The sequence below is a fragment of the Cupressus sempervirens genome, chromosome 4 (assembly GCF_028749045.1).
Source record: "Cupressus sempervirens isolate cs-2001-9-10 chromosome 4, ASM2874904v1, whole genome shotgun sequence".
Lineage (NCBI taxonomy): Eukaryota > Viridiplantae > Streptophyta > Pinopsida > Cupressales > Cupressaceae > Cupressus > Cupressus sempervirens.
In genome coordinates, this window is record NC_143121.1 from 170,248,851 (window position 1) to 170,255,867 (window position 7,017).

The 7,017-nt window shown below is 36.1% G+C and overlaps 1 pseudogene; it reads left to right on the plus strand.

Annotated features, from left to right (window-relative positions):
- Nucleotides 1-5,905: 5,905 nt before the first annotated feature.
- LOC149560521 (CBL-interacting serine/threonine-protein kinase 8 pseudogene) lies at nucleotides 5,906-6,406 on the plus strand (annotated as a pseudogene).
- Nucleotides 6,407-7,017: the final 611 nt, after the last annotated feature.

Below are 7,017 nucleotides of genomic sequence, written 5' to 3' on the forward strand. Positions count from 1 at the left end.
TTTTTGAGCAAAGGTGCAATAATATGAGAGCAGAACATCCAGAGATGGATGAGACCTCCATTCAAAATATAATAAAGGAACAAATGGTTCAAGAGTTCCAAAATATAACCCCTAATGAGGGAAGACAGATGGTAAAAAATGCTAATGTTTTATTATTGCCCAATTGGGACATTGCTGACGCATTAGTTTTTAATTCTGTTTCAAATAATTTAGGACTCTAGGATCCGAATAAAGAGGAATTCTTGGGTACAACACTCAGCAATGATCAAGCTACCCTTGTTATGTGGTCCCTGAGAAGAGGATCCAGAGTTACTTCATCACAGCCTGATGACTCAGGATTGACAGGGAGTATCATTGTAAGAAGAGTTGCTGACACTTCCAATGTACAGGCAGCCCACATGAATGTGGATTATTCTAAATTTGCCCTGGCTACTGCAGAAAGAGAAGAGAGGGAACTGATGGATATGCATAATAAATATGAAGTAGTGGTGGAAGCCTATAATCAAGAGGTAAAGAGGAGAATTGAGTTAGAAAACAGGATATCTCAATTGGAAAAGGTACTTGGAAAGAGAAAAGTGGGAGAATCCAGTACATTAAGAATTGCATGTCCCCCACAGTCATCTGTGGGATTAACCCCTATTATTGAGATACCTGACACCCCTGAAAGACCCCAATTCTATACTGCAGAGGAGTTTGAAGCAGAAAAAACCAAATTACATGAGTGGCAGATAGAATTTAGAAATCAGCAGGAAGAGAAATGGAAGCAGGGTGTGACATATTTGAGGGATAAAATACAATGGTCAAATTTTTATGACCAGTTGACCAGGATTGTAACCCTCATAGATGAGTTAAATAAAGAAAAGAATGGACTAGACTCTCTTGCACAGAAGTGGAGACAGAGGAATAATGATGTTACAATTGTTTGTATATCTGCAGTTCAAATGCCTTATCATCAGGTTGAAAGAATTTTTGATTTATTGAATCAATTAGATAATTTTGAAAATAAAAGAGATTCTTTACAGAGGAAATTGACACTGTTTTTCAAGATATCTTGCTAAAAAATTCACCCTATTTCCTTGTGCCTTAGAATCTGTTGATACAGTAAAGGAAAAGGACAAATGGAAAAAGGAAATGGATGAATTATTTGATAACAGAATAACAAACATCATCAGTGAGACTGGCTATTGGTTTTGGGCAAAGACAAATGAAGAGCTGGTAAAAATACAACTGTATTATGCTGATATAAGAAAAGAATTCGATGATTTAGAAGAAAATGCCAATTCTTTAATAAAGATACAAAGAGAAACCCTAATTTTTGATTGGCCAGATGATGATACTTTCAACAGATGGAAAGATCAGTTTAGTGAACAGATGTCAGGAGAAGATGACGAGGAAGATGTAAGAGTAATAGTTACTCTTGTAGTCAGCAATGATGACACAGAAAATCCCCAGGTTAAAGTGATTTTGCATGTAACAGAAGATGATACATCACTTGCAGACCTTATGGGTATGTACTCTGAAGATGAGGAATGATTGCGAGAGCAGATCATAACAACCAAGAAGCATAACAGAAAGGAACCCGCCAAGAAGTGCTATTGTAATCAACCTTTCTGTTATTCTTGTTTTTTGTTTTTCAAAAGAAGGACACCTGTCACCTACTGTAGCCTGAAGCTTGTTGCATCTCACATTATTTAAGTGAGATCCCAAGGCTAAAGATGGGTCCAAATTTGGTTTTCACTAAGTATTGTGCTTAGTTCTCCTTTTGGTCCAAACATTTTGGGAAGGAAATTTATAGTATACTTTTTCATGTCAAAATTTCTGAGATATGGATGAATGTAGAAAGAACTGTGCTTCTTCTCTGAAGGTTTTTCTGGGTCTTTTGTAAAGGATATATCATTTTCAAAGGAAATGAATACAAGTTATGAACTGTCCCCATATCTGTTCTTCTCTGAATTTTGTCTCCTTTTTAATACTGAGCTACCTTGATGTTGTGTGAGTAAAAGCTTATGCAATTGATTGCAATTTAGTAAGACTGTACATCCATTTGTTATTGCTGTTAATTCAATGGATTAAGTAAAGGCTTTGATGAATGTGATGAGGTTGCTCGGGTGTTAATAAGGATTTTTGAATGATAAATTCTGGTAAGAATTGCTGATGAAAATTCGTTGCAAGGCAACAAATTAGATCTAAGAATTTACTTGACTCTGAATTCCCAATGGATTAGGCACTGATCGAAAGTATTTCAGCCAAAAGAGAAGTATATTATAACTAGCTTTTTCAAAATACATCATAAAATCAATTTTCATTTATCTTTCCTGTAAGATTTTCAAAGTTGGCCAGCACTTGCCTGCCTAGATTGTTTTAGCTTCATTTAGCCATTGTTGTTGGAAACATCTGCAGAGCTATAGAAGATTTCTTGGCCATATCTGTTCAAGGGATGTGTTTATCAGTTATTTACCTATATGTTTAAGGATTTAGAGATGAGAATCAAAATGAAACTAAGGATAATTCTCATACAATTATTCCATCTTTGAACCATCCCCGGGTGCACCCGCCCTAGTTTTACAGAGCCAAAAGAGTAGAAAACCGTCTAAGGTTTTATTGAAGTTGGGTCCTAATACTTTGCATATGCAAGTGATAATGAGAATTGGCTATTCTTTAGGTTGTGTATGTACTGATATCTAGGTACTAAGCCTTTTGTCGCTTAGTAGTTTTAGTACTGTTAACATCAAAATAAAACACCAACACATTGGTGCATCGCTGCATAACTTTGAAAACAATGATCTTGGCATCAAATTATTAGTTACGTTCACTTCAAATTGGTGGATAACCCTAGTGACACCATTTTTTTTGGCCACAAAGATCGTACAACATTTGCAGCCACCCCGTACTACAGAGTCTCCAACATGCTCTAAGTGTGTTTGGAGTTCGATCTTTGAATGTCATAACTCAAAGCTCATGGGGGATATCAATGAAAAATAAAATGCTACAAGATGGTCATGTCAAGTTATAAAATAACCTATCTCATTTAGGAGAGATCACATTCTATTTGGATCCAACATGGTGATCTCGCTCCCAATACATACAATGTGCCTCAGTTCATTAGTGCATCACTACATAACTTTGAAACTATTTATTTTGAATCATTAGTACCATTAGCTCTAGATGGGTGGGTGAACCTTAGTGACATCCTTGTTAAATCCATGGAGATCCTCCAAAATTTGCAGCCACCTTGTACCGAAGAGTCTCCAAGGTGCTCTAAGTGTGTTTGGAGTTCAATCTTTCAAGGGTCATAACTCAGAGCTTAGGGGGGATATAGGTGAATTGTTGAATACCTTAGGATGGCCATTGTGAGGTCTAGAATAACCTATCTCATTTCAGAGAGATTACATTCCATTTGGATTCAACACATCAATCTCCCTCGATGCCAAAACTTGTAGTGTGCCTAAGTTCATTGGTGCATCACTGCATAACTTTGAAACCACTAATCTTGGCATTATATCGCTAGTGCCAATATCTCTGAATGGGTAGGTGAACCATGGTGATACCCTTGTTTCATCCATATAGAGGCTAAAACATTCATGACCATCATGTACCAAATAGTCTCCAATGTTCTCTAAGTGTATTTGGAGGTTGATCTCCCAAGGGTCATAACTCGGAGCTCGTGGGGGATATTGGTGAAAAATTAAATGCTACATGAAATTCATGTTGAGGTATACAATAACCTTTCTCTCTTTGGATAGATCACATTATTTTTGGATTTGACACAGCGATCACCCTACATGCCAAAAATTGCAGTGCACCTCAATTCATTGGTGCATCACTGCGTAACTTTGAAATTGTCAATCTTGACATTGAATCATCAACACCATTAGCTCCATATGGATGGGTGAACCCTAGTGACACCACTTTTTTGGATATAGAGAGCATCCAACATTCACAAAAACTTCATACCAAAGAGTCTCCAAGGTTCTCTAAGTGTGTTTGGAGGTCGATGTTTTGAGGGTCGTAACACAAAGCTTGTGGGGGCTATCAAAGAAACATTGAATAATATAGGATAGTTATGTCAAGGTCTAAAATAACCTCTCTCATTTTAGAGAGATCACATTCCATTTCAATTTGATAGAATGATCTAGATCAATTCCAAAACTTGTAATGCACCTCAGTTGATTGGTGCTATTGGGGCTCAAAATCGAAGGCCCAATTTTGAGTACCATTGAAAGATTAAGCCCTATAAGTGCTTTTAAATGCATATGCACTTGACTATACCTGTGAAGCCCAAGAAGTGTTTAATGTTTCTAACACCTTCCATTCAGTATGTCCCCTTGTTCCATGATGATGAATTGCCATTCTGAGCCATTTCGTGAGGTCCCATCTTGAGCAATTGTCATTTCTGCATTTTTTCATGTCAAAAAGTGATAGGAGGCCATGTTTGCATTTGAATATCTCACACCTAATAAAATTTCGTGATTTACTACTTTGGGATATTTTAGTGTCCATACCATAGAGTCTATGTTTCAAATTTTGAGTTGTTTTGAGTCCATTTGATTAGGTTTTGAATCCCTCAAAGTTGGTCATTCATCGATGTCATGCTGATATGATTTTTTCTATATTCTGGGAAGCCTTGTTTGACTTGTTAAAACTTTGAACCAGTTGACCAAAGTGAGAAAATTCCTTTTGAATTTCATTTTGGAGGTCAGAGACTTTCTATGTTTCAATTTTGAGCTTATGACGAATCCGTTTGTTCAGTTTTCAAACTTGATTCCAAATGCAATTTCTAGCTTTTTACTAGTATCAAGAAATGCCGATTGGTAGGTACCCCTGTTCGGGATTTTATAACTTGAAATTCATGATAGCTGAGATTGAATGGATTATACCACTATGTTTTACTATAAAAATACTTTAAATGTGTCAATTTGTAAGTCTTGATGACTTTTTCTAGACACTTTCCCAGGTCAATTGCATTTGCAAAAATTACTTTCTGACATTGTTTTCAATTTGCAAATTTTGAGTAGCTTACTTTGACCATTCACCAAATTCATTATGTTATTTTCCATGAGCCCAAATTAGAGATTCATACTATCCTCATGGCATTGAATGAACGCCCCAATTTTCATTATCCCAAGTGTCATTTTACCCAATTTTCAAAGCCAAATCCAAACATGATTTATGGTTTTTGGACATGTTTTCTTGTAGGTGATTTTAAGCAAGCAACTTTGGAGGTCGATATCTTTTGACCTCGATCTCATCATGAGATGATATTTGAAAGGGTAAAATTGTGTGGAATAGAGAATCAATGTGTCTAATTTCAAAGCCTTATCAGTTGTTTGGATCAATTTTTACAACCAATCAAAGGACCCTCCTAGTACAAAGTCGACAAGTTGCAAGAGAGTGATAAAATGATTTGTAAATGATAGTTCAATGATCAAATTTGATTTTGATCAATATCAAATGATGAATGGATCATTTGAGGATTCAGTTGTTTGGAAACAAAAATTTTTTTAGCCAGACCCACATTGGGGCCCGATTAATCTTATCAGAATGATAGGGCGTTGTGGGAATTTTCAAGATAATTTAAAAAGAAGATAGAATGGATTTTTTTTATAAGAATGTCTTGATCTAATAATGATGTAAGTTAGCATTGGTGATGGGGAGAGAGATGAACTTGCCAAATTTTTTTGGGAGATCAAATTATAGGAAAGAATGATTAGAATGAGTACATTTTTCCAAGAGATGAATAGCAATATAAAGGTTTGACTTGTCAACAGAGGAGAAAGAAACACATCCATTGATGATGAATGCATTTGAGTTGATAACTCTATTTCAAGGACTCAATCTCTCTACATTGCTCAATAGGCAGTAGGTTCATTGGGGAAGACTTAATGAGAATGAATCACGAAAGTATATGCAACAACTTATAGATGCTCTTGATTACTGTCATAGCAAGGGTGTTTACCACAGGGATTTAAAGCCTGAAAATCTTCTCCTAGACTCTCAAGGAAACCTAAAAATTTTAGATTTTGGATTGAATTCCTTGTCTCAACAAGAAGATGGACTTCTACATACCACTTGTGGAACACTAAATTATGTAGCATCTAAGGTTTTAGGGCACAAAGGTTATGATGGTGCAACATCAGATGTGTGGTCTTGTAGAGTCATACTATATGTTTTAATGGTAGGATATCTTTTGTTTGATGAGAGTGAACTTGTGAGTTTGTATAGAAGGATCAATAAGGTAGATTTTTCTTGCCCAATTCTTGATCTAGCTCCTATTAAGGGAATAAAAATCAAAGAAATTCAAAATCATGAGTGGTTCAGGGAGAATTATGAGCCAGTACAACTTTATGAATATAAGAACATTAACTTGGATGACATACTTGCAGTTTTTGATGATGCAGAGGAGTGATATGTAAGTGAAAAGGCTCTGGAAGTCATCCAATAGTTGAAAGATAAATACCATGAGGGAAATTTAGGCATGAAGCAGGAAGCTGCCAATGCAAAGAAATGTATGAAGATGCTAGTGGAGACTAGAAGTCATAGGGGATAGTCAAAGCCAAGCCACAATAAGATAAAGCCACAAAATAGATGAGCAACACATTGGAGGAAATGGAATTTTCTTGTGCATGAAAGGAAGTCAGCACATGTCAAAAGGAAAATTCAGCTAGTGATAGAGGAAGATGTAAGCTAAAGCACAAAACAAGATGCAGGGGCATTCATGATAGGGAAGCCATTGCATTAGAGATAGAAAACACAAACAAAAGGGCAAAGAAACCTGTGTTAAAGGCAGATTCCATGCTAGAGGCAATTCATGCTAGATGAAACTATGTGAACATCAAAGGAATCTGTACATTGGATTATAAGAAAAAGGAGAGGAGAAAACCATGAAAGATGTTTTGTCCCACATTGAGTTAGTGAAGATTGTTTCTAAGCTTTAAATAAAATTCTATACTTAATGTGTAATGTCTTAAGACAAGCGCCTTTTTGAAAGACAAGGCTTGTGCAAGGGCCCCACCCACA